The 7,657-nt window shown below is 33.6% G+C and overlaps 2 long non-coding RNA genes across 3 annotated transcripts in view; both read right to left on the bottom strand.

Moving 5' to 3' along the window:
- The window catches only part of LOC148782164 (uncharacterized), a 1,245-nt gene extending 497 nt beyond the window's left edge, over positions 1–748 (bottom strand). For both annotated transcript variants that reach the window (XR_016055425.1, XR_016055426.1), the window contains exon 1: positions 581–748. This is a non-coding gene — a long non-coding RNA (uncharacterized LOC148782164). The remainder of the gene's footprint in view (positions 1–580) is intronic.
- Positions 749–4,070: 3,322 nt separating this feature from the next.
- On the bottom strand, positions 4,071–5,552 carry LOC148782163 (uncharacterized). The gene is made up of 3 exons (XR_016055424.1): positions 5,437–5,552; positions 4,727–4,844; positions 4,071–4,185 (listed from the first exon to the last, which is right to left on the bottom strand). It is a non-coding gene; the product is annotated as an uncharacterized LOC148782163 (long non-coding RNA).
- Between the last annotated feature and the right edge of the window lie 2,105 nt (positions 5,553–7,657).

Here is a 7,657-nt window from a genome sequence, read left to right as displayed (position 1 = left end):
ATAAGAATTGTTTAGATATTGCCTAGTGTAAATAGAAATTGCCTAGGTACATTCAACTCTTTATCTTTTCTTTTTTTTTTTGAGGAAGTTTATATCGAAAGAGAAAGATAAAACAAAGAGAAAGAGAATGAATTTCAAAAACTCATCCCATGTCTGTGGCACCATCTTATATCCAAATAGAGGCCATAACAACTAAAAAAAAGAAACCATATTGGAATAAGAAGAAATAAATATGGCAGATTGGGCTACAAACCATTTTCCATGCATAGCCAATCCATGCTTAAATGAGAAGGATGTTAGAATTCAAATTTGATTTAGAAAAGTATTAACATGACTACTCCATAGTTGACTGCGAGCACTTCAGCTAAGCATGCATAAGAATTGTTTAGATATTGCCTGGTGTAAATGGAAATTGCCTAGGTACATTCAGCTCTTTATCTTTTCTTTTTTTTTTTGAAGAAGTTTATATCGGAAGAGAAAGAGAAAACAAAAAGAAAGAGAATGAATTTCACTCAACAAAATGCAACCATGTTAATGCAAATAAATAATGAAGAATGCATATAGTAGAAAGAAACTCCACCTTAATCCCAGAGGGACTCTCCATAAAGCTCAGTATGTATGTATTTGTTCGAAAGCTATGAAAAGAGCATCCATGACCTGGTAATGGGGGGAACCCAAGATTTCCTTATTTAGCACTGCAAGAAAGAAGTTGTCAAATCCCAATTCACAAAAGCTATCTTACAAATATAAATAAAAATTAATAATGATAAAAAAATGCAAGAGACACACTATCTACTATAATTGAAAACTAAATAAAAGTTATGCCCCCAAACAGTCACAACATTTGGCGTTAAAACCAATACACATCAGAATAACATAAGCCATATTGAAATAAGAGGAAATAAATATGGCAGATTGGGCCACAAACCACTTTCCATGCATAACAGCTAAAAACAGAAGCCATATTGGAATAAGAGGAAATAAATATGGCAGATTGGGCCACAAACCACTTTCCATACATAGCCAATCCATGCTTAAATGAGAAGGATGTTAGAATTCAAATTTGATTTAGAAAAGCATTTACATGGCTACTCCATAGTCGATTGAGACCAATACACATTAGAATAACTTAAGCCATATTGGAATAAAAGGAAATAAATGTGGCTGATTGGGCCACAAACCATTTTTCATACATAACAGCTAAAAACCAGAAGCCATACTGGAATAAGAGGAAATAAATATGGCAGATTGGGCCACAAACCACTTTCCATGCATAGCCTATCCATGCTTAAATGAGAAGGATGTTAGAATTCAAATTTGATTTAGAAAAGTATTTATATGGCTACTCCATAGTCGACTGAGAGCACTTCAGCTAAGCATGTCTAAGAATTGTTTAGATATTGCCAGGTGTAAATGGAAATTGCCTAGGGACATTCAGCTCTATATCTTTTTTCTTTGTTTGAGGAAGTTTATATCGGAAAAGAAGGAGAAAACAAAAAGGAGAAAAAGAATGAATTTCACTCAACAAAATGCAACCATATTAATGCAAATAAAAAATGAAGAATGCATATAATAGAAAGAAACTCCACCTTAATCTCAGAGGGACTCTCCTTAAAGATCAGTTTGTATGTGTTTGTTCGAAAGCTATGAAAGAGCATCCTTGACCTAGTAAAGGGTGGAACCCAAGATTTCCTTCATCAGCATTGCAAGAAAGAAGAAGACAAGAGATTGTCAAACCCCAAATCTCAAAAGTTATCTCAAATATAAATAAAAAACAATAATGATAAAAATTACAAGAGACACACACTATCTACTATAATTGAGAAATAAATAAAAGCTATGCCCCCAAACAGTCACAACATATGGCGTTAAAACCAATACACATAACAGCTAAAAACAAGAAGCCATATTGGAATAGGAGGAAATAAATATGGCAGATGGGGCCACAAACCATTTTCCATGCATAGCCAATCCATGCTCAAATGAAAAGGATGTTAGAATTCAAATTTGATTTAGAAAAGCATTAACATGGCTACTCCATAGTTGATTGAGAGCACTTCAGCTAAGCATGTCTAAGAATTGTTTAGATATTGCCTAGTGTAAATGGAAATTGCCTAGGTACATTCAGCTCTTTATGTTTTTTCTTTTTTTGGGGAAGTTTGTATCGGAAGAGAGAGAAAACAAAAGACGAGAAAAAGAATGAATTTCACTCAACAAAATGCAACCATATTAATGCAAATAAAACATGAAGAATGCATGTAATAGAAAGAAACTCCACCTTAATCCCAGAGGGACTCTCCATAAAGCTCAGTTTGTATGTGTTTGTTCGAAAGCTATGGAAAGAGCATTCTTGACTTGGAGGTAATGGGGGGAACCCAAGATTTTATTCATTAGCACTGCAAGAAAGAAGAAGACAGAGATTGTCAAACCCCAAATCTCAAAAGCTATCTTACAAATATAAATAAAAATCAATAATGATAAAAAATTACATGAGACACACACTATCTACTATAATTGAGAAATAAATAAAAGTTATGCCCCCAAACAGTCACAACATATGGCGTTAAAACTAATACGCATAACAGCTAAAAAAAAAAATCCATATTGGAATAGGAGGAAATAAATATGGCAGATTGGGCCACAAACCATTTTCCTTGCATTAGCCAATCCATGCTTAAATGAGAAGAATGTTAGAATTCAAATTTGAATTAGAAAAGCATTCCCATGGCTACTCCATAGTTGACTGAGAACATTTCAACTAAGCATGTCTAAGAATTGTTTAGATTGCTTGGTGGAAACGGAAATTGCCTAGGTACATTCAGCACTTTATCTTTTTTCTTTTTTTGAGGAAGTTTATATCGGAAGAGAAAGATGAAACAAATATGAGAAAGAGAATGAATTTCACTTAACTATAATTGAGAAATAAATAAAAAGCTATGCCCCCAAACAGTCACAACATATGGCGTTAAAACCAATACACATAACAGCTAAAAACAAGAAGCCATATTGGAATAGGAGGAAATAAATATGGCAGATGGGGCCACAAACCATTTTCCATGCATAGCCAATCCATGCTCAAATGAAAAGGATGTTAGAATTCAAATTTGATTTAGAAAAGCATTAACATGGCTACTCCATAGTTGATTGAGAGCACTTCAGCTAAGCATGTCTAAGAATTGTTTAGATATTGCCTAGTGTAAATGGAAATTGCCTAGGTACATTCAGCTCTTTATGTTTTTTCTTTTTTTGGGGAAGTTTGTATCGGAAGAGAGAGAAAACAAAAGACGAGAAAAAGAATGAATTTCACTCAACAAAATGCAACCATATTAATGCAAATAAAACATGAAGAATGCATGTAATAGAAAGAAACTCCACCTTAATCCCAGAGGGACTCTCCATAAAGCTCAGTTTGTATGTGTTTGTTTGAAAGCTATGGAAAGAGCATTCTTGACTTGGAGGTAATGGGGGGAACCCAAGATTTTATTCATTAGCACTGCAAGAAAGAAGAAGACAGAGATTGTCAAACCCCAAATCTCAAAAGCTATCTTACAAATATAAATAAAAATCAATAATGATAAAAAATTACATGAGACACACACTATCTACTATAATTGAGAAATAAATAAAAGTTATGCTCCCAAACAGTCACAACATATGGCGTTAAAACTAATACGCATAACAGCTAAAAAAAAGAATCCATATTGGAATAGGAGGAAATAAATATGGCAGATTGGGCCACAAACCATTTTCCTTGCATTAGCCAATCCATGCTTAAATGAGAAGAATGTTAGAATTCAAATTTGAATTAGAAAAGCATTCCCATGGCTACTCCATAGTTGACTGAGAACATTTCAACTAAGCATGTCTAAGAATTGTTTAGATTGCTTGGTGGAAACGGAAATTGCCTAGGTACATTCAGCACTTTATCTTTTTTCTTTTTTTGAGGAAGTTTATATCGGAAGAGAAAGATGAAACAAATATGAGAAAGAGAATGAATTTCACTTAACAAAATGCAACCATGTTAATGCAAATAAAAACTGAAGAATGCATATAATAGAAAGAAACTCCACCTTAATCCCAGAGGGACTCCCTATAAAGCTCAGTTTGCATGTGTTTGTTCGAAAGCTATGAAAAGAGCATCCTTGACCTGGTAATTGGGGGAACCCAAGATTTCCTCCACCAGTACTGTAAAAAAGAAGAAGACAGAGATTGTCAAACCCCAATTCTCAAAAGATATCTTACAAATATAAATAAAAATCAATAATGATAAAAAATTGCAAGAGACACACTATCTACTATAATTGAGAAATAAATAAAAGCAAAGCCCCCAAACAGTCACAACATTTAGCGTTAAAACCAATACACATAACAGCTAAAAAAAAGACGCCACATTGGCATAAGAGGAAATAAATATGGCAGATTGGGCCACAAACCATTTTCCATGCATAGCCAATCCATGCTTAACTGAGAAGGATGTTAGAATTCAAATTTGACTGAGAGCACTTCAGCTAAGCATGTCTAAGAATTGTTTAGATATTGCCTGGTGTAAATGGAAATTGCCTAGGTACATTCAGCTCTTTATCTTTTTTCTTTTTTTGAGGAAGTTTGTATCGGAAGAGACAGAGAAAACAAAAGAGGAGAAAGAAAATGAATTTCACTCAACAAAATACAACCATGTTAATGCAAATAAAAAATAAAGAATCCATATAATAGAAAGAAACTCCACCTTAATCCCAGAGGGACCCTCCAAAAAGCTCAGTTTGTATTTGTTTGTTCAAAAGCTATGGAAAAAACATTCTTGACCAGGTGGTAAATTGGGGAACCCAAGATTTCATTCATTAGCACTGCCAGAAAGAAGAAGACAGAGATTGTCAAACCCCAATTCTGTAAAGCTATCTTGCAAATATAAATAAAAATCAATAATGATAAAAAATTAAAAGAGACACACACTATCTACTATAATTAAGAAATAAATAAAAGTTATGCCCCCAAACAGTCACAACATTTGGCGTTAAAATCAATATATATAACAGCTAAAAAAAAGAAGCCATATTGGAATAAGAGGAAATAAATATGGCAAATTGGGCCATAAACAGTTTTCCATGCATAGCCAATTCATGCTTAAATGAGAAGGATGTCAGAATTCAAATTTGATTTAGAAAAGCATTAACATGGCTACTAAATAGTTGACTGAGGGCACTTCAGCTAAGCATGTCCAGCTAAGCATGTCTAAGAATTGTTTAGATATTGCCTCGTGTAAATGGAAATTGCCTAGGTACATTCAGCTCTTTATCTTTTTTCTTTTTTTGAAGAAGTTTATATCGGAAGAGAAAGATAAAACAAAGAGGAAAAAGAGAATGAATTTCACTCAACAAAATGTAACCATGTTAATGCAAATAAAAACTGAAGAATGCATATAATAGAAAGAAACTCCACCTTAATCCCAGAGGGACTCTCCATAAAGCTCAGTTTGTATGTGTTTGTTCGAAAGCTATGAAAGAGCATCCTTGACTTGGTAATTGGGGGAGCCCAAGATTTCCTCCATCAGCACTGTAAGAAAGAAGAAGACAGAGATTGTCAAACCCCAATTCTCAAAAGCTATCTTACAAATATAAATATAAATCAATAATAATAAAAAATTGCAAGAGACACACACTATCTACTATAATTGAGAAATAAATAAAAAGTATGCCCCCAAACAGTCACAACAATTGGCGTTATAACCAATACACAAAACAGCAAAAAAAAGAAGCCATATTGGAATAAGAGGAAATAAATATGGCAGATTGGGCCACAAACCATTTTTCATGCATAGTCAATCCATGCTAACTGAGAAGGATATTAGAATTCAAATTTGATTTAGAAAAGCATTCACATGGCTACTCCATAGTTGATTGAGAGCTCTTCAGCTAAGCACGTTTAAGAATTATTTAGATATTGCCTGATGTAAATGGAAATTGCCAAGGTACATTTCAGCTCTTCATCTTTTTTCATTTTTAGAGGAAGTTTATATTGGAAGAGAGAGAGAAAACAAAGGGGAGAAAGGGAATGAATTTCACTCAACAAAATGCAAACATGTTAATGCAAATAAAAACTGAAGAATGCATATAATAGAAAGAAACTCTACCTTAATCCCCGAGGGACTCTCCATAAAGCTCAGTTTGTATGTGTTTGTTTGAAAGCTATGAAAAGAGCAACCTTGACTTGGTAATGGGGGGAACCCAAGATTTCCTCATTCAACACTGCAAGAAGTAAGAAGACAGAGATTGTCAAAGCCCAATTCTCAAAATCTATCTTACAAATATAAATAACAATCAATAATGAAAAAAAATTGCAAGAGACACACATTATCTACTATAATTGATAAATAAATAAAAAGGTATGCCCCCAAACAGTTACAACATTTGGCGTTAAAACCAATACACATAACAGCTAAAAAAAAGAAGCCATATTGGAATAAGAGAAAATAAATATGGCAAATTTGGCCACAAACAGTTTTCCATGCATAGCCAATCCATGCTTAAATGAGAAGGATGTTAGAATTCAAATTTGATTTAGAAAAGCATTAACATGGCTACTCCATAGTTGACTGAGGGCACTTCAGCTAAGCATGTCTAAGAATTGTTTAGATATTGCCTAGTGTAAATGGAATTTGCCTAGGTACACTTCAGCTAAGCATGTCTAAGAATTGTTTTGATATTGCCTAGTGTAAATGGAAATTGCCTAGGTACATTCAACTCTTTATCTTTTTTCTTTTTTTGAGGAAGTTTATATCGAAAGAGAGAGAAAACGAAGAGGAGAAAGCGATGAATTTCACTCAACAAAATGCAACCATGTTAATGCAAATAAAAAATAAAGAATGCATATAATAGAAAGAAACTCCACCTTAATCCTAGAGGGACTCTCCATAAAGCTCAGTTTGTATGTGATTGTTCGAAAGCTATGAAAAGAGCATCCTTGGGGGAACCCAAACTTTCCTTCATCAGCACTGCAAGAAAGAAAAAGACAGAGATTGTCAAACCCCTATTCTCAAAAGCTATCTTACAAATATAAATAAAAATCAATATTGATAAAAAATTGCAAGAGACACACACTATCTACTATGATTGAGAAATAAATAGCTATACCCCCAAACAGTCACAACATTTGGCGTTAAAACCAATACACATAACATTACAATTAAACACGAACAAAATTACAAAAAGGAGATGTGTAAATTTGTATACCTCTCTCTCTCCAATCATACATTAATGAGCACATAGCAAGGTTAAGTGTATCTCAATCTCTCACCATCCATGCTATCTCCTATATAAACAATTAAAGATAAATTTTATGGGCTTTTTGAGACCAAGACTACATACAACTAGGTTCATCGCATCTACAGAAAAATAATGGAATTTTTTCACCCTAAAAAGGAAAACTTAGAAAGGCAGAGACACCTTGATGGAACCTAGTTGATAAACTAGATAGACATAAAGTGAAATACAATATTGCATGACTGTCAAATATTTAACAAAATATGGTGATGTGTTCAAATGGTTCGAGATGCTAGGGACAGGGTACCTGATTGAGGCCAATCTAATAACATTCATTGAAGCCAAAAGATATTCTACTCCCTCAGGAGTATACAGTCCATTTACTCCCTCAGAAAAAACCC

The sequence above is a fragment of the Amborella trichopoda genome, chromosome 5, assembly GCF_054954075.1.
Source record: "Amborella trichopoda isolate Santa Cruz 75 chromosome 5, AtrichopodaSantaCruz75HAP2 v2.0, whole genome shotgun sequence".
NCBI classification, from domain to species: Eukaryota; Viridiplantae; Streptophyta; class Magnoliopsida; order Amborellales; family Amborellaceae; genus Amborella; species Amborella trichopoda.
The sequence above is the reverse complement of the archived record's forward strand: the minus strand, read 5'-3'. Positions and strand labels throughout refer to the sequence as shown.